Source organism: Castor canadensis, chromosome 7 (assembly GCF_047511655.1).
Source record: "Castor canadensis chromosome 7, mCasCan1.hap1v2, whole genome shotgun sequence".
Lineage (NCBI taxonomy): Eukaryota > Metazoa > Chordata > Mammalia > Rodentia > Castoridae > Castor > Castor canadensis.
Window position 1 is genome coordinate 89418780 of NC_133392.1, and position 18622 is coordinate 89437401.

Genomic DNA, 18622 nt, shown 5'->3' on the forward strand with positions numbered 1-18622 from the left:
TGTGAATTACCTGCTCCATTATCCAAAAGTTCCAAAACTTCTGTGTTTCCTTCATTTGATTCAATGATAGCTGTCACACTGGCTCCAATGATAGGTATGTAGCCCTGTAGAACTTCTGCATAAACAATCATTGGGTTGGGGAAGCTGTTGGAGTTTTTATTCATTTTAGCATTCACTGTGATCGGAGGCACAGAAGAACTTGCTGCCCGAGAAGTCACTGTCATAGTTAGTGTTTCTGAGTTTGCTTTGGCCTGAAGATGGTAAGTCCAAATGCCCACCTGAAATTGTCGATGGAAATATACAGTAAGTATCCAGAGTCAAACTATCCTTGTTTCCATTATGCAATTGTAAAATTGCAACAGTGTGGTGAAAAAAACAGGCTTTGAGGGTTTTCCGGTTTTAAAAATTGTAAACTGAGGCAGTTCAGGCATATCACCGAGAATGCTATGCATGGTATCTATACTTTGTGACATCTTGGCTATAAAAATTGCTTCAGTTTTGGCCTTTTTTCTACCTTCAGAGTCACAGATTCTATGACCCTGGTAGCATTAGGAAGGAAGGGCTCTGTAGCTGTCTCTACACCAACTTACACAAATTGTGCCTATTCTTCATCCTTACAGTTCTTCGACTCCCTTGTCTTCCTTCTTTCATCCTTCCTCTTCTCTGCCATTGTAATTATTAGGATCACACAGCCCAGAAAAGTGCACAGTATTTTATCTTAATTTTCAAGGTGATATAGTCATTAACACATTTGTGATATAATCATTGACACATTTGTGACATGAAACAATAGATTTTCACCTTAAAAAATTTTTTTAGAGTCATTCAAACTGGTGATTGCTTACCTATGCAGTTCCTGGAATAGTAAGATAAGCCATTTTGGAAGCACTATCCACTGTGAAATTTGTGATTGATTTTCCACTGGGATTCCAGAGAGAAATTTTGGGAGGCTCTTTGTTCCATGTGACTTGAAAATATGTGTCCTTTCCCACGGTGCTGTCAATGATTACAGTGTCATTCATCCAGGAATCACTGTTCAGTGTTGATCCCTTACTTTCCAGCTGTTTAATTATATTTAAAAATTAATGACTGCAGAAGAGAATAATTTTATTCTTTTTTCTCTTAAAGATAACTCTTAATTTTTGGTCTAGAACAAGCTTACATATGGCATACCACCTTATACTGTATAATAGTTCTGAATTTTATTGGGCTGTGAGAGTTGTCAGTCTGAAAGTTTTGAAGTAAAGGTTCTGAAGAAAGGATAGGGTATAATAAAAGTCATAGAGAAGAAACATGGTTGTTAGAGTTGAGGCTATGACCCTATTATATATTCCCAATTTTCTGAACAAACACCCTCCCTGGCTATTAGCACAAAAGGGTGTTAAAATAGCAGAGAAGAATTAGTTGTGAGGTGTGTGTGTGTTTTCCTCAGTTTACCTATTTTGATATTCAAAAGACGATACTTATAGGTGACTAAAATATTTGAGCAGAGATAGAATAAAGGCCTCAGAGCTAAAATAAAGGCTAATAAATAACTGAGATAGGCACTCATGGATATTTTCCTAATGTGGAATCTTGAAATAATTTTTACACAAGATAGACAGAGAACTACCAGACAGAAAATGCATTCAGCAAAAGAACATACTGATATGTGAAGAATGAAAGAAGAGAGAAAGTAAAAGATGAGACTTTATGAGAGGAGATTTAAAGAAGTTATTCAAGTCTTTGCTGATAGTCTGGAAGTCTACTTTTTTGTTTATTTTCTAAAGTCACAAAAATTGTATATATTTACATGTATAGCATGATGTTTTGAAATATGCATATATTATGGAAGGGCTAAATCAAGCTAATTAGCATAATCTTACATACTTATCCTTTGTTTTTTGTGATAAGGACAATTAAATCTACTACCTTGGCTGTTTTCAAGGTTACGATGCATGTTACTTAACTATAGTTACCACGTTTGTGTAATAGATCTCTTGAGCTTATTTCTCTTATCTAACTGAAATTTTGTATCCTTTACCTAATAGCTCTCCAAACTTTACAATCCACTAGCTGCTAGTAATCACCACTTTCTTCTTTGCTTCAATGAGTTCAGTCTTTATGGATTGCACATGTGTTTTTGAATGCACACTGGTGTTTCTGTGCTTTGTTTATATCACCTAACATGAAGTCCCAGGAGATCCAAATTTACTTCTCACCAGGTGCTTCCTAGCGGGCACCACTTCAGGAACAATAGGAAATTCTATTTCTACTCCAACTCAGTCCTCAATCAAAAACAGCTTCAATCCTATGCCGATAAAAGCCACTGAATTCTGCTTTGAAATATTGTTATGACAAAAATCTTAGTCCCCTGTCAAGTACATGTCTTTGAGTGGACATGAGTTAAATTTGAATGTAAATGCCATTTTTTCACCCCATATCAGGAAAGGCTAAGAAAATAAGATTTCTATGGCTAGGTAATAGTATTAGGGGAGAATAAGTGTAGGAAACAGACTTTCTTGTGTTCTGCAGCTGCCACCACCCAAGCCCATGTTCTTATTAATTGATATTATTGTAATATGCTTCTAATCGGTCATTATTTCTTCTATTATTTCTACCTATCTTGTAAATGAGTACAGATTAATCTCACGAAAGTTTGCTTTGGTTTTGTTGTTACTCTAGTTAAGAAACTGCCACAGATATTCCAAGTATGACAACAAAATTTTATTCCTTATCTCTTCCACACCTGTGAAAGTTTTGAGCACCTCTTGCATGCAAATTTCTCATTTCTAGTTGATTTTTCCATACTCTGCTCTTATACTTTCAAATGTCTTTGGAAAATTGTATTCGGAGTTCCCACCTTCTGTTCTAAATTATTAAAGCTAAAACAGAGTACAAAATAGTATCTTCAAAATCAGTTCTCTGTCCTTACTTGTCAGTTTTGACTATAGTAACAATGTGCCTCATGCATGTTGAAAACCCAAGAAATTCCTTTAATTTACTCTCCATACGCTGCCATGTTAGGATGATTTTAATATATATGTGTGTGTGTGTGTGTGTATCCAATATATATATTTGGCAGTAGAGGGGCTTGAATTCAGGGCCTCATGCTTGCTAGGTAGATGCTCTACCACTTGATTCACACCACCAGTCCTTTTTTGTGATGGGTATTTTTGAGATAGGGTCTTGGGAACTATTTGCTTGGGATCTGTGCTTCCTGAGTAGCCAGGATTACAGTTGTGAGCTACTGGTGCCTGGCAATTTTTTTTTGGCAGCCCTGTGGTTTGAACTCAGGGCCTCACGCTTGCTAGGCAGGACTATTACTGCTTGAGCCACTCCACCAGTCCAAGGATGAATTTTTAACCTGTGTGCTGGATAAATCTACAGACCAGATCTCCAAACAAATCTGCCTATAGCCCACATCCTATAACTTCTGTTCTCCTTATTGTTGGAAAGTAGAAAAAATAGGTCTGTTTAGGAAATCCAGGCTTATTTTAATGTAGGTGAGTTGATGAATTGGAAAACTGAAGTTACAAGTCTTGGCAAAAAGAAACGGGACACAGAGTCATGGCAGTGGAAAGAAGGGAAACAGATTCTCCTAAAACATATTTTGATGAAAACAGACTGTGCTGACATTGTACATGGAACATAAATTAAAGAAAAAAGTTTATTTAAAGTTTTTGAATCTAAGTAAAAAAAAAAGTGCTGCTATCAAGACACTGACAAGAAAAAGACTTGAGTTCAGCAGAGATGTGAATAAAATTAATAATCTGTGGGGAAAAAGTGGTTGAAGAGGTGGGGAAAGCACTAGGTTTGCAGACGTACCATTATTGTTTGCCCTGTGTTTCTAGTGTTTATTTCTAAAGTACATTGAACTAGTGCTTGAGTTCATTGTCTAAATTTAATTCATAGGAGTGAAGAATGTAGAAAAGCTGAAACATAGATTTTTAAAAATTCATTCATCAAAAAAAATAGACAAAGTCACAATGAAACCCCTTGTACAACTGTTATAATCTAATAGAAATGTAAAAAATTGGACAAAATCTATTTTTGGTGGGAAATTTAATATTATTAGGTTTCAGTGTTATCCCTTAACTAAACTTAGGGAAATAAGAAAAAAAATTATTATTTTACTACTTATTTTACTCTTATCTCACTACATAATTCAGTTATAGCTAAATAATATGGTTTAAAATTTAATTTTAATCAAAAATTCATTTGAGGCAAATAGGGAACTCAAACTTAAAACTATCAATATTTGGAGGTGGGAGTGGGAGTGGTACTGGGGTTTGAACTCAAGGTCTCCTGCCTGTGCTCTACCACTTGAGCACCTCCCTCAGCAAAAGCTACCAAATTCTTTTTCTCACTTATGATCAATGCAAGCACAAAACCTTCAGGAGTGGGAACTCTGACCTGTACTGCCTTCTGGGTAGGATTGGCATTTTCTGATGTAAGGGACCCAAAAGCACCAGTGAGGCCGTTGTTTTCCGCTACATCTGTAGCAAAAAAATGTTTTCCTCCTAAAACATAAATATATTAGATAGGTTGCTTTCTAGAAAATAAGTACTTTTTACATGTTGATAATAAAAAGGTAACAGTTTAAACAAAATCAAAGTTTTGGTTTGTATTATTAAGCTAGGGTTTGTATTATTAAGCTAGACCAGTGTCAGTGAGCTGTAAAGATGAACTCTGAAATGCTAATTTAAATTATCATAAGTATAACACATAAGCTACATTTATAACAGAAACCTCAGCAAGATGAAATATATCAAATAGTCACAGACCATAAAAGAAGATGTTATAATTCCTGGTATTTAGGCTCACAGACATTACAGACCCTTCCAGTTTTATTTAAGAAATAGTTCTAACAAAGTTGGCTTTTAGGTGTTTCCAGACAAAGTGGATAAGAAACACAAAATGAGAAGACAAAAGGGGTGCTGTATCCCCAGGTGTCCTGACAGTACCTGGCACTGAGGGGGTAGAAGAATGGGAAATATAGGGACAAGCCCCAAAAGGTACAACTGTACAACTTGTGCAGACATAAGTTTTATAATGGCCATGAAAATACTTTGAAATGATAGAGTTTATACAACCAAGCATTGAAAAGCAAGTATATATGTGGTACCATTAAAGCCAATTTGATAAAATACTCAATATCCATGATGTAAATTGTGTATCCTCTACTATGTGTAAGAAGGCGTTAGAAATATGGAACCCATTTTCATCACTTCTGTGTGCCTCAAATAACAGCTACTACAGTTAGTGATTATCTAAACTTCACTGTTTCTTTTCAGCCTGAGCTTATGTTCTCCCACTCACAGCCCATGTCTGATAAAGGCAGCCTATGCTCTGGTCTCAGGGGGACACCATTCCCTCCATGTGTTTGCATTGTTGCTTTTCATTTATTATTTTTTGGTTATGCCTTGGTCATCTTTCCTCACCTCCACTCTTCCTATACAATCTCAGAATCCTTATATTTATTGTTTTATTATTCATATGTGCATACAAGGCTTGGGTCATTTCTCCCCCCTGCCCCTACCCCCCTCCCTTACCACCCACTCTGCCCCCTCCATCTCCCCCCACCCCCTCAATACCCAGCAGAAACTATTTTGCCCTTATCTCTAATTTTGTTGTAGAGAGAGTATAAGCAATAATAGGAAGGAACAAGGGTTTTTGCTGGTTGAGATAAGGATAGCTATACAGGGAGTTGAGTCACATTAATTTCCTGTGTGCGTGTGTTACCTTCTTGGTTAATTCTTTTTTATCTAACCTTTTCAGAATCCTTTTTTGAGACCCAGCTCAGAAGCCACTTAGTCTCTCATGCTTTCTTTCCCTCACACTATACAATCCTGGGGAATTGGTGGCTCCCTCTGCTCATATAGAACTTTATTGTTTATTATTCCAGTAATGCAGGAATGTCATCTGGTTATATTTTATTTTTCCTCCAGACAACTGGACTTTGAACACCATGAGAAAAGAGATTGGGGCAGGTTTGACTCTGGTTTCCAAATCCTGGCAGAGTACCTGCAGAGCAGAGGCTCAAGAGAAGTTGTTGAGCTGTGAAGGTCTACATTTAAATATTGTAATTAAAGGTGTGCAATATATAGGTCATGCTTTACCTGTTATATCGCTCATCTCTGTTACTGCTGCATCAGCATCTGGTCCCAAAGCAATAAAATGAATGATGACCCCACTTTGCTTCACAGTCTCAACACAACTACCTGCAGTGTTTTCCTCCCCATCAGTCAGCAGCACTATTTCAGACCCATCTGATTGGGAATTTTGCCTTTCAATTACCTGCAAACATAATTCAGAGCACAATTACCATACTAGTTCAAGTATAGTCTATTATAGGGGAAATAGGTAGAAGTATGTATGATAGAAGAGATAGTCTCTGTTTTAAAATCATAGAATCCGCAATTAACAATCCCTGGGAATTTTGTGTAATATTTTTCTGCCTCTCAATTGTAGATACTATTTGTTCAAATGAAAGTACATGGGGACAAGGCTTTGGAAAACCCCACCTAGACTAAATGGCATGACATCTCATTCTGGGAAAATAAGGTCAGTCAAATACTCAAAGTTAAATTAAGTATCTTTTTCTAGATTATGCTCTGATAAGCCTGCAATGTATAAAGTCTGTTGTACATACAGTCAGATGCCTTAAGAATCCACCTCAACATAAAAAACAATTGATTGCAAATTAGAAAATAACTCACTATGCTTATAAATAAAATGTAGTTTAAATTATATGTATGTCTATGTCAGAGATCTTATTATAATACTTTAATTTTACTTTTAATAGAATAAGCACAGAACTAAGCACATTAATGATGCTCAAAGACTACATGAATAATATTTATTGAGTACTATTTGTGACTTGAATCGTTTTTCTGTAAAGCACCACATTGGAAACATAGAGTTCCAAATCTAAGTACCTGGAACAGCAGAAAAAGACAAATTAGCCCAGGACAAGAACTATATTTCATTTTCTGTAGCAGTTTTTATTATACTGGGTTCTTTGAGTTCTATTTTGGGAAACTGAGTCCAGGCCGAAAGGAAAAGAAAAGCCATACTATCAGTGGCTTTGGGCATGGGAGTGAAGATGTGTAGATATACAAATAGTTGGATGCAAATAGCTACCTATTATTTATAAACATAAATATGGAGTTATATATGTTCTGACATACATTGAAAGCAAATAAAAATAGTGAAAGGCTCCTATACATGGAATTTTCTATGGATGTTAACTGTGTTGTTGAAGAAAGTGATTATCATTTTCTCAATTGATAATACTGAATAAATATGGTTATGTTACAATTTAGTAAGCTACTTATGCTTTTTACCCTGAGCTGATATTCCTGGCGCCAGTTAGAGGTGGAAGTTAGGGTAGAGATTGAGTTGGAATTAGGGGTGATGATTCACATCTTAGAGCATCTCTAATTGCTCCTGAGATCCTTTGTGCCTGTTGTCCTAAGATGAAATCACACCTCAGAGCTCACAAATCAACCAAACTATCTTCAACTCCAACCACGTTCGAAATTACTCAATTTACTGGGGACTAGTCAGGTGACTAGTGAAACTTACATGAACTGTAGCTAAATTCTGAGAAATCCAGTCCCAGTCCCTATTGACCCATTTTCTCTTCTTCTCCTAACCTTTCTCCACCCCTTCTCCACCAGTGAGTTAACTGGAACTGACTCTTAGGCAACCCATCAGGACTCACATCCATCTTCCTAGATGATTGCCCAGGATGTATGTGTACCTCTTCTTGTATTTGTCTTCTCCAGTCCCTATCAGCACACTCATGAGTGGTACCTACCCAGAACCCCAAATTTCCTTTTGAATTCCAAAACCCTCTCATAATGAAACACTTGTATGTCCCCATATCCGAGAACTCTTCACTATTTTGCTTTGCCTTTATATTGGATCACCAGCACCCTGTGGAGGGCAGGCTGCCCATCTCTCAATCGGAAACATTTCCTCAACCATTGTGTGGGTTGTGGTCCATCACTTTGTTGTCCTCTGTGAAGTCCTGTGTTCTTGTGGTGCATTTCATTAATCTGCATCATTCTCTGCCTTTCTCAATAACCACCTTCCCCTCATTTGCTAAATGTTTTATTCCTGGTGTTCAGCATGGTCTGTTCCACCTCAAATGTGCCATCCTTCCAGGTTCTTTCTCACATTGCATGTGTTTGTTTGTAGTTTGTTTATTTCAACAGGTATTTATTGGTCATCCCTATGTGATGATCTGTTCAAAGCCATAGCAATATAAAGCTGCATCAGACAATGTTCCAGTTCCTATGGCAGTCCCAGTATAGTGGGGACAGTTGTGCAGTTTCAACAAAATATATAGTAATAGTGTATCCACAGGGCAGTGCTGGGAATCATCAGAATTGCCTACAGCACCCTAAATGACCAGTCCATTTCTTCTGGAGGAAGTGTCTCTCCTAAATTTTGGAGAATGAGTATCCATCAACCAGGCAGTGGGGAGGGAGAGAACACATTCTTTACTGAACTCTGAACTTCTGTTTTTGTTTCTTTCTTTCTTTTTTGAGACAGGGTCTTGGTAGCCCAAGCTGGCATGAAGCATGCAGTCCTCCTGCTGGGATAACAGGTGTACATGCCTGACTATGACCTTCTCAAGGACATGAATCTGTTCTCTGAGTCTAATACAACAATGCCTGCCATTCAGAATGACAAGAGAAAGACTGAATTGCTGCATCTACTCATATATTCTTTATGGTGAAGCTTTTTTTTTTGTTTGCGTCATTGAGCATAAAAGGGGACACCTGTATAGTTGATATAAGTAAAAGAAAGTAATGTTAGGAATTGTGCTAATCTAGTAATCCACTCTGTCCTCCTGTCTCCTAAGCATTTTCAGTAAAAGGGTTAAAAGCAGTTTCATATTTCAATCTTTAGTTTTGATCTTCCCAGTAAACAATCTCAGAGGTCTCCTTGCTCAATCATCCATGTTTTGGAAAAAGTAAAACGACATTCTTAAGTTAGATCTTCTTAACTCTACTGACATATTTCTTTCTTTCTTTCTCCACTTTATTTTATTGGAGATTATTGAGGTCACAAGTGATGGTACTTTATGCCACCATGCAAGCTGGAACAAGCCAGGTACAGGTAGAGGTTAGTGTGTTCTTAGTATCCTGTTACCCCCGTTGCTATGTCCAGGAAAAAATGGTCCCATGTACTTACAGACATGCTTCCAGATTTATCAAGAACCAAGCACACAGTTCTTTCTCTGGGCCTCAGCAATGAGAAGACAGGTGGAGGGCGCGATGTTTCCATTGGTGTGGAATTTTTAAAGTCCTCAGAATTGCTGATTACCTCCCATGTACTTCTGTAACCACATTTTATGTTTTGTAGACTTGGAACTTCATGGTTATGGTTTTTTCCATTACAGAATTCAACTACCTGAAAGGTTAACAAAATTAAAAAATAATATTACTGTACTATGCATTAAAAATCCTAACTACAAACCTGAAAAAATTAAAATGTTCTGAAAATGTACTTTTATTGAATAAAATGTAACGGCAATCAATATTATCGTTTAAGTAGATTTGCAGTAATAGTGCCAATAATAATAGATAACACTAGTTGAATGTTTACCATTTGTCAGGCAATGTTCAAAGAAAACTCTATTAATATATTGAATCTGTATGTCACAAGGACAGGTATTTTAGATCAGCTATTAGGGCTGGGGATGTATTTTAGTGAATAGATTGCTTGCCTACCATATGCAAAGCCCTGGATTCAGTCCCTCCAATGTAATAATAATAATAATAATAATAATAATAATAAATAATAAAATTTAAAAATGAATAAAATCAGCTATAACCTTGGTCATAAATTCTTGTAGCAATGGTTGGCATACTTACCGAATCAATACTTTGCATAAACATTATGGAAGCCTTTTCTGTTTGAACTTCATCAGGGAAGAACTGACAGTCTTTTTCTTTTTTTTTTTTTTTTTTAATTTTATTATCCATATGTGCATACAAGGCTTGGTTCATTTCTCCCCCCTGCCCCCACCCCCTCCCTTACCACCCACTCCGCCCCCTCACTCTCCCCCCCACATCCTCAACACCCGGCAGAAACTATTTTGCCCTTATTTCTAATTTTGTTGTAAAGAGAGTATAAGCAATAATAGGAAGGAACAAGGGTTTTTGCTGGTTGAGATAAGGATGGCTATACAGGGCATTGACTCACATTGATCTCCTGTGCATGTGTGTTACCTTCTAGGTTAATTCTTTTTGATCTAACCTTTTCTCTAGTTCCTGGTCCCCTTTTCCTATTGGCCTCAGTTGCTTTTAAGGTATCTGCTTTAGTTTCTCTGTGTTAAGGGCAACAAATGCTAGCTAATTTTTTAGGTGTCTTACCTATCCTCACCCCTCCCTTATGTGCTCTTGCTTTTATCATGTGCTCAAAGTCCAATCTCCTTGTCGTGTTTGCCCTTGATCTAATGTCCGCATATGAGGGAGAACATACGATTTTTGGTCTTTTTGGCCAGGCTAACCTCACTCAGAATGATGTTCTCCAATTCCATTCATTTACCATCCAGTGTGGAAGGTAACAGCCCAATATCAGCTACAGGAACAGGAGTTTGGTGAAATGTTTAAAAAATGAAAACTGCCTGCACCTGGGACTGTCTTCATAGACAGGTCCACTATCATACTTGCCCCCTCCTCAGGTTGCCCCAGCTCCAACCCACCTTAAAAGCAGTCCCTGTGACTCAGAATTCCACTCCATCACCATTCTCATCTCAGTTGGGCTCTCTGTTGTTATTTGTAATAGAATTTCTATTCTGTGTGTGCATTTGTGTACACGTGTGTGCACACACTTTAATGTCTACTAATGGCAGCCTCCAGGCTGAACCTACAGTTTCTGCCTGGGTGGCCCAAATGAACTTTCCAAGTATCGATTTTCTTTTGTTATTGTAACCATTGTTACCACAAATTTGCATAGATCTTGAGGGCTCTCTTGTTCATCTTATTTTTCTAAAACCTGTGTTAGGGCATGGTTTGCAGAATGTGAGTTTTTCACACACACACACACACACACACACACACAAACACACACACACCATACCATTATGGAATAAAGACCTGTCTGGAGTAAGGGTGGGACCTTGTCTCACTGTCTCAGTATCAAATAAGGCTGAGGCTGATGTTGAGGTATGGGATATGAAAAGGTCAAGAGCTCAGATGGAGACACTGGCCTGAAGAGAAATCTTCTGGTTCAATGGCAGTTGGTGAAAAGTTTCCTGGGTTAAAAAAGATAGAGATAAATGTAAGTTTAGATGAGGGTGGAGACTTCTATTTGCTCATTGAAGACTCTTGTCATCTGATGGGAGTGGGAGTAAAAAGAGTGGCTAGAGATCTGAGAAATATTGTAGAAATTTTAGAAAGCTTCTATGGGAAATGAGAAAGGGTGCTGAGATAAGCCTAGTAAAAATACTGTTAAAAGCATTGAAGGCTCCACTGAGCTTGGAAACTGTATTTGTAGTGATGTGAATTAATATTATAATTTATAATAATATATAACAGGAGCCAAAGAGACTGACTGGGTCAATCAGCCCTAAAGATTTAGTAAGTTACATGAAAAAAATGGTTAAGTGTGGCAGGGAATCGAGTTATTTCTACCTGTGGTTGAAGTGACTGACTTCACTGGTTATGCCTGCTAGAAATGAAGTACAGTGAGGAGGGTGGAATGGATCAAGCAGACAAGGAGAACATCTGAGGGACTTCTGGTTAGGATAACATATGAGGAACAGATAACACTGGGATGTGGGGGGTGATGGAGCTTTTAAGATTGGAGTAGGGAAAGCAGTCCAGATAATGACTAGGACTGGCTGAGTGCTGGCAGACAGGAGAGTTAGTGAATGCTCAATGGACAGGCAATGGAGAGGATTGTGTGAGGATTCATGAGACTTTTCTTTGAATAGTGACATGAATTGGGCCACCCTTTAACAATGACTTTCATTTTTTAGAGTAATGTGGGTAAAGCACATTCATTTGGAAAACTGATCTTAACATTTAGATTAATCTAGATGAAATTGCCAGTGTATGTGTTGTGGGTTGAGATTATGAAAAGCCCATGAGAGCTTGACATAAGCACAGTTTTGCTCAATGATCTACAGGCTGAGTTTGGCAAGGCCCCAGCCACAGAAGGGGGTGAAGGAAAATGCAGCTCAGCTGCTTTTCCTAAGTTGTTTACATTCAGAGAAAGAAATAGGAAAGCAGGTTTCTCTTGTTACAGTGTCACTCCCTTCTCTGACAACTGTTGCTCCATCTCCTTCTTTACCACTGCATATAAAAGACTCACTGAAGGAGGTATTGATGGATGGATTTGCAGAATTTTGATTGGCTGGCTACGGGCTGCTTGTGAAGCTGCTGCTGCTGCTATTGTCTGTTGTGTTCTCCCCCAGAGCAGCTTTCTGCACCAAGAACTTTATACATAGGCATTACAAAAGCTAAGCTAAAGAAGAGCTAAAGAGAACATGGGACAGTGCAAGTCTAATGACTGAGATTTTGAATTATGGGAATGCAGTTTTTAGATGTGGCTGCTGTTGTTTATCTGTAAGTCTGAGCACCGAGACTTTAAAAGGGAACATGGGACAGTCTAAGAAAAGAGACTTCAAAGAATAGAAAAGAAGCAAGGTTTTAAAGAATAGTAAAGAAGTAAGGCCATAAAGAATAGAGAAGAAAAGAAGCAAAGTAAAAGAAGAGAATAATAGAGAAAAGCAATGAGGCTGCTGTGCGTCTACATCCAAGAGCCCAGCACACCCGACCCCAACTTTCTGCATGTTTTTCTTCTATCTTTTGTCCTTTCTGCATCTCCAGTTGCCCCCAGTTAGGTCGGTAGAACAAGAGCTCATGAGGACATGCTGGTGCATGTCTGAGAGAGAGAAAGAGAAAGAAAGAGAAAGAGAGAGAGAGAGAGAGAGGCAGTACTGGAGTTTGAACTGAGGGCTTTGCATTTGCTAGGCATTTGTTCTATATTTTAGTCACAGTGTACATACTGAATTAACTAGCTTAATGTTCACAAAAATTTTATGAAGTGTAAACTTATTTATTCACCATTTTTCCTGGAAAAAGACAGGGAGAATAGGTCGCTTGTTTCAACTCACACTTCTAATAAACAGAAGATCTGAGATTAAACCTAGAGACTTCTCCAAACCCTGCTTTCTTACCCTAGGCACAGACCTGCTTGCTGCAAAATTAGATGTTTTAACCAAATCTCTTACCTGCTGGTCCATACTCATTTAGCTTTTTTCCCAATACAAAGTCAGGGGTGAAATAAATGTATTCTGCTTTTTCTTCATATCCTGTGAACTGCCTGGTATATGGTTCATCACTGCCTGGAACGGTGGGTGGTGCAACTCTAATATCAGCCTGCGGATATTTAAAATGATTGTTAATACTTCAATAATGGAAATGAAAACTTTTAGTGACTCAGAAACAATCTGTGGCAAGACCAGAGAGCATCAGAAAATATTCTTTTTGTCAGAGAAGATATTGACACTTACATATGTGTAGCTCTCATATGTGGGCCTCCTGTATTGAAGACTGTCCTCTCAACTCTCAGGAATTAATATAGACACATTTTTGAAAAAAGAACTTTTTTGTGTGTCTTCAAACAGATAAGTAGATGCAGTAGTCACTATTTCCTGTATCAAAAGAAAAAAATCTGTGAGAATGGCCAAGTAGGGGCTCATGCCAGTCATTTCCCACTTTTCATTGTTAATACAAAAGAAACTAACTAATAAGCAGGATCTCTGCCTGTAATTCTATCTCTGTCACCTACTATCCCAAACTCTTGCTTCATCCTGCACACGGAAAGGCTTCTCAGTCTTCTATCCTCTTACCTCAAAGGGCAACTGCGTTATCTTGGTGACTAAAGGAATTGAGTTATGTGAATATCTACCTGGACTTTGGAGTCATTTGCTTGATTCCAACACTGATGTTAGCACTTTCTGGGTGACAGATCTTGGTTGATTTATTTAATGCTCTGAAGCTCAGTTTCCTATCCTCTTTTAATGGACATTGCTACCCTAGCTATCTTTATGGCTGGCATGAGGATGGAATGAACTAGAACGGATGCTGCACATAAGCAATCCTAAAACTGTTTGATGCCATTACTGATTGGAAGAAATGTGAGTCACAAACAGCATGGGCTGATACAAGCTGAGGAAGACAGTTGTAGAAATTGGTATAGATGGGGGTTTCCTTTCCTTACACCACCTCAAGGTGAGGCAGCGGGGCTGGGTACCTGATGCGTGGGGTTAAGGAACAATCCATAGTAAGGTAAAATGTTAATCACAGAACAGTTACTTTGTCACCAAGCTAAAATAATATCACCTTTTATGATCATGAACTGAAATTTACAAAGATTAGTTAGTAAGAGAAATTGTCCCTCCATAAATTTTATTATCTAGTGGGGGAACTGATGGGTGAAAGGCCCTTAAGAACATCTACTGTACACGATCAAGTCCACTACATGAGGAATCCTGGATGGTGGATGATGATGTTAATTTCTTCATCATGGTGCAAGCATCCCAGTCTACCGTGTTGTGATCAAGATAGGCTCCTGTTTGATGCTTCCTGGTTTAATAGAAGCCCACACTAGAACTGTTCTTCAGAAATCCAGGTTCTCTTCTTGGTACTCTTTAAGACAGTCTAATGTGCTGACTCACGTGCACTGTATGAACCAAATTTATTGCATTGAGAACCTTGGGATTAGTCAGAAGGTCAGAGTTCAGATAACTGAAAGCCCAGAGGACTGGCTTGGAGGGAGGAAGAGGACTTTGGAGAACTCTAAGGTAGGTTGTAAGTTACTTCAGCATTGACCTAAGACAGGTGAAAGAACTCTCTCCCTTTCCTGAAGAATGCCTTCCTCTTTTAAATTAAGTGATATTTAAGTATCAAGGGGTTATTATTATCTGTTTGAAGAGATGACTTTATGTATGAGATAAAAGTGTATTTGGTGATCAAATTGGGTTATAGATTGAACAAATAGGGTTGCTATGCATGATTGTGTGAGTTGTACATTGTTTCACTCAAGGGACTGTATTTATTTTGGAGTCTCAGTGGCTCTAGATGGCTGTCTTGGGATAGTGGTGTGTTCATTGGTTATGGAGAGATTTTAGAGACCTATTAGATGTCTGAAATCCCCTGAAATATAATGGTTTTCAAACATTTTCTAGGCAGAATTCCTATTAACTCCTTCTAAATGTCTTCTCAGAAATTTTATAGCATCCTAGTTGGATCAAAGAAGATGAAGATATGAGTGTTTGCAAAAGTAATTAATTAATCTCTGTAAATGAGCACTTCTGGCTCCATCAGAATTTATAGACTATAACTTACAAATGACATACTGAATCACCTGAGCACAACTCAGTACATGCCCACCAAAGGCTTGAACAATAAGTGTCAGGACCCAGGAGAGAAGAAGTTGAAAATGAGGACCTAGTAGATGTGGATGTAAGGGACATGGAAAATAATCCATATAGCTGTACTGTCAATCATTACACTGCATGGAATATTGTAGCCTGAAGAAACTTCAGAAAATCAGAGGCATAGGCTTTGTCCTGTAGCCTTTCTCTTCCTCTGTTTGCCCTCAGCCAGAGGATTCATATCATCTGCACAGTGATGACTCAAATATATATCTACATAAATATTATCATCTCAAATTCAGATTGCTTTTTCCTCTAATTGCATGCCTAAAAAGTGTATCAATTTCAAAATACCTCAAATAATTCCAGATCCCCAAAGTGCCATTTTTTCCCATTCTTTCAAGTGTTCAGGTAAAAGACTTGAAGTCTTCCATGACTCAGTATTTCCTTCCTTCTTCCCCTACACTTCCATCCAGACCATCAGGAAGTATTGTCTCTGATACTCTCCAAATATGTTCAGGATCACACGCTGTAATGATCTCTACTATGTCTTCCCTGTCCTTGTCACCATCACTTCTTACTGCCTAATACTTCCCACCTGAGTCTTTCTGCACCTCTGTTCTGCAACAGTGCTTATACAGGATGTGTGGCAAGTGCAAGCCCTCCACCATTTCCTCCACATGCAGTCTGAGAGCCCAGAACATACACAGGAGCAGTTCCTCCATTGCTCAGAAGCCTTGAAGGATTCTCTTCTCACTCAGAGTAAGAGCCAATGTCTTTTCAGAGTGCACTGCTACCTCTTCCACTAACCCGCATCCATTAGCTCATTCTCTGGTGTTTCCTTGGTCATATCAAGTTGTTCTCCCTTCCATGCTGTTCCTGTATCTAAGGGTTTTAATAAACTCTTCCCTCATTCACATTGTTCCTGTTCAGATGTCACATCATCAGCAAGGTCTTCCCTGACTGTCCTACACCAAACAGTAACTCATGTCTCCCTTTTTCCCAGCCACTCTCCACACTCTGTACCTCTTTCCTGGTTCTGTGTGCTCCGGTAACCTACCACCTGTCCTGCAGGTTTACTTTTATTAATTGTGTCTCAGGAACGAATGTACACTCCACGAAGCCAGAGGTTTATTTTTTTAGTTTATTACTCTCTGCTCCAGCATACCATAAGCATTCAATGAATAATTTTTTAAAGAATATTTGAGCCTGAACACTAATTTACAAACCAAGAAATTGAAGACCAGAGAGGCCCAGTGCCTTGTCTTTGGTCTTGTGGTGAGATTGGATGGAACTCCATCTAGAGCTTCCATCTCCCTTGACCCTCTCCAGCAGTGTCCTCACTACAAACCCCCTGCTTTTAAACTTCCTGGAGCACTTAGAAATTTGCATAAGAATTATTCACAATTAACGTTTTTTCTTTTCCATAATTCAACTAGAAGAAATCCATTTTGCTTACCTTTAGTTGTTCAATTATGTTTTCATCTTCTGGTACACCAGGATCAATAGCAACAATAATGTCTTCATAACCATTATCGTTCAGCTTAACAAAGGAACTGTTTGACCCCTGTAGCAGGTAGAGGAGTAAGAGGAAAACTAAACCTCTGAATAACACCATTGTTCTTCTCTAGTTTCCTCAGAAGGCTTTCCTTTCACCTTGTGTCTTTCCAGGTATATATACTCCCCCAAATTGTCATCGTTGACTGATTATGGGATGTTGACTGTATAAAGGTCAATGTTACACATAGGGAAAATACATGACTTCAGGTTATATAATAGTTTTATTGTATGTTATTGTAAAAGTTGTCCAGTAGAATTATGAAATTGACAGAATTTTTTGATACTTCTTATATTTGGGTAGTTTCTTAAATATATTCACCTAGTTTAGATATTTTCAATAAAGTGGGATGTGAAAATTAATAAAATGAGCAGACCCAATAATGCTAACATTGTTCCTCATTTTTCAGAGCAATATAATTACTCACTAGATTATTTGTCCCTTAAAGAATAATTGTATGGGCCGGCATGTGGCTGTAATCCTACTTGTCAGGAGGCAGAGATCAGGAGGATCTCAGTTTGAAGCCAGCCCAGGCAAATAGTTGGTGAGACCCTGTCTCGAAAAACCCTTAACAGAAATAGGGCAGGTAAAGGTCCTGTCCAAGCCCCATTACTGGGGAAAAAAAAAAAGACTAATTATATAAATAATGGGAGACAATATAAGACTATCAAATGAGGCCAGTTCAGTTTTAATCCCAAATTTAAATTTCTTATGAAAGATTTGGTGAAGTTAAATTACTAGAGTAAACTAAAAAAGAAATTCTGGCCAGTAAGCATATAAGAAACACCTGGTACTTTTTGTGGTTACTATTGAGGCAGAGTGAGTAATGTTAATAGTCAATACTTACTCAGTGCTTACCAGGGTACCTATTCTCTTAACCCCAGTCCTGCTCTCTAAGGTAAGTATGTATATTATTTTATGTGATAAGAAATTGATTTAAAACTTGCTGCAACCTCACAGCTCATGAATTTCAGAATCAGGATCTAAACCTGCATTCTTATTTCAGAGTCCAGGGATTTAATCACTCCATAATAATGCAATTTCCTTTTTAAGGAGAAAAGAGGTCATTTACAAATTGTGATGATAAATCAAGAATGTTTTATCCTAAAGTAAAAGCAGTCAGGACACTTCAGAGGACACAAAAGGAACTGAAAATAGAGTAGTAGAAATTGCCTTCAAGAGTTCAGATAAGAGGATAGAAACAATGCTGGATTCTTGGCCACATTCCAAGACAGAGGCTTCATCATGTGTGCCTGGACTCTGTCTTCTGAGGTTGCATCCAACACACTTCTTTCATTCCCTCAGGAATACCATGGGATAATTAATTGTACATTAAATGAATTACTGCTTTGTACAATGAAAGAACTGTTACAGTGACAATCCCAGGATATCTGTGATATTTTGGAGTTCATAGAGTAAGAGTATTGACAAATATATCCTATGCAGTCCTGGTTTCTTCATTGACTTCCCTTCCTATTGCTGCCCACCTCTCACTTAACTCCAGCATTGTGGCTTCAGGCAAACCAACCATGCTCGCATCCTAAATACTTGGTACTCAGGAAATTGGTTTTGACAGGTGGACTGACCAAATTAGTGAATGATAATCATTTTAACCAAAAAGAACAAGACAGAAACTTCTCCCATGTCTTCAAAACCTGGAGATACCTGGAGAATTT

The 18622-nt window shown here is 38.1% G+C and overlaps 2 pseudogenes; both read right to left on the reverse strand.

Annotated features, from left to right (window-relative positions):
• Positions 1-9896, reverse strand: part of LOC109674365 (calcium-activated chloride channel regulator 4-like) — a 74691-nt pseudogene extending 64795 nt beyond the window's left edge.
• A 3327-nt stretch (positions 9897-13223) lies between these two features.
• LOC141410437 (calcium-activated chloride channel regulator 4-like) lies at positions 13224-17006 on the reverse strand (annotated as a pseudogene).
• Positions 17007-18622: the final 1616 nt, after the last annotated feature.